The following is a 1,967-nucleotide window of genomic DNA, read 5'->3' as shown; positions in this document are numbered from 1 at the left end:
AAGCAAATATATATATATATTTATATGTATATATAATATATGTATATATATGTCTATATACACACATATATAGATAGATAGAGATATAAAAAATAGCATTGACAGTGTCTATAACTCCTAATTATTTAGCTCTCTAATCTTTTGAGACAAACTTCATTTTTGCAAATGACTGGGTGGAACACTATGCAACTCCTCCTACTACTCTCTTGTTGTTAATTCCAACATGGTGTATGAACATATATCTGGGAAGTTTGCTTTCTAAATAGGTTACAGCAGAGCCTAAAATCTGCTCAACTGCGTCGGTGCCCTGCAGCAGTTCTCATTTATTTCACTTGAAAAGACAACTTGCATTTTTTTTGAAGTTGTGCAAAATATTAAGCCAAAAGAAGCAGAAGTTGATCTAGCATAAAGAATAAAAAACTGAAGCAAAAATTTGGAAATTATCTTCAGAGTTACCTGCTGGTGTGGTATAGGCAGGAATCCAGAAGAGAAATTGCTAAGAGGGTGCAGGGGAGTTTTGTATCCTTTAGGAGAGAACAGATGGGTTGAAGTTGGACTGTTTTGTGTCCGGGCAGTATCCAAAAACTACAAGACAATTAACATGAATTCCCAACACTTAGAAACTGTGCTTGAGGAAATGCTTGACAACCAAGGTCAGCACATAGGCCTAGAGAAAACAGCAGCATGGCTACCGGGTGGAACAGGGAGCATGTCCAGTGTGGCGTGAAAAGCTGTAGCACCCACTAAGCCATTTGTCCTGGGAGTTTCAATTATTAGCAGTTTCCTCTACATGGTTTGTCCTAAGCGAGGCTGGAAAAGAAGCACTTGGCTGACATGGTTGGTCATCTATTGAGTGGAAACAATAGCTTTTAACTTTTTTTTTTTTTAAAGTCCCATCAGTTTAATAACAATAAAAAACCCCAAAAGTGGAAAACTGAGGGGGCAGGGGAAGAGACCCCTGGGCCAGGGGCACGAGGAGCCCTGCTCATGGCACCAGGCCTGGCCGCAGGGTCCCCCGGTATTGCTGTTGCTACGAGGTCGGGGGGCAGCCATTGTCCTGTGGGAGCCACCGTTCGCCTGGGTCGGGGACCCTCACTTCTTCTGGGGTGTGCTCAGCTTCTGCATGCCCCGGATCTTGTCCAGCAGGCCAGAGATGAAGGCCTCTGTGGGTTTGTAACAGTCAACCAGCAGCTCCTTGACCCTGGCAGCCCGGGCGTCATCACTCTCCATGTCCAGGAGCTCATCCACATCAATCTCCAGTTCTGGGATCTCCTCTTCCTGGCAGTCGTAGAGGCGCGTAAGCTGCTCCAGGATCCACTCCTCTAGGTTGAGGCGCTTCCGTAGTTCCTTGCGGTCATACTTGACGGTGACCTTCCCTTGGCGCCTCACTGGTCCCTCATCGTCCGCGCCACCTGGGCCCTCTCCTGCGGTTCCGGGGGGGCTCTGAAAGTAGACGCGTGGTCCTGGGCCGCCACTGCCCTGCCCGGGGGCCGGGGCCGCCAACGCCGCGCCCCCCGCCGTGCGGCTGTCCGCCATGGCGGCCGCCGGGGCCACGTGCGCGCGTTGGGCCCCTCCCTGCGCCGCCGCCTCCGGGACGCCCGCCGGCTGGCTCGGGTTAGCTCGCCGGCTCAGCTCCGCGCGGCTCCGCGGCGAGGGCAGCGGCGGGGGCGCCCGGGGGCAGCTGCAGCATGCGGAGCCCCCGGGCCTGGCCTGGCCGCGCCCCCAGCTTTTAACTTTTTTTAATCAAAATTACTGTCTCAAATCCTTCTGTTGCTTCTGTGAAACTCACAGGAGGCCACCAGTATAATGTGGACAGTCTTTTTCCACCTCAACATTGAGTTCATTTGTCCTTCCTAGAAGTTTCCGTTCAGCAACATGACCTGCGTTATTTCATGTCACACTAAGCTTTCATTAGTTCTGATTCGTCAAGAATTCTTTTTTTTTTTTTTTTTTTTTTTTTTTTTTTT

General features: G+C 49.9%; 1 pseudogene across 1 annotated transcript; it reads right to left on the bottom strand.

Moving 5' to 3' along the window:
• Positions 1-874: 874 nt before the first annotated feature.
• On the bottom strand, positions 875-1,717 carry LOC112630281 (annotated as a pseudogene). Its single transcript, XR_003120834.1, has one exon. The product of XR_003120834.1 is annotated as a protein phosphatase 1 regulatory subunit 14B pseudogene (transcript).
• Between the last annotated feature and the right edge of the window lie 250 nt (positions 1,718-1,967).

Source organism: Theropithecus gelada, chromosome 8 (genome assembly GCF_003255815.1).
Source record: "Theropithecus gelada isolate Dixy chromosome 8, Tgel_1.0, whole genome shotgun sequence".
NCBI lineage: Eukaryota > Metazoa > Chordata > Mammalia > Primates > Cercopithecidae > Theropithecus > Theropithecus gelada.
This window is presented reverse-complemented; position numbering and strand designations above follow the sequence as displayed.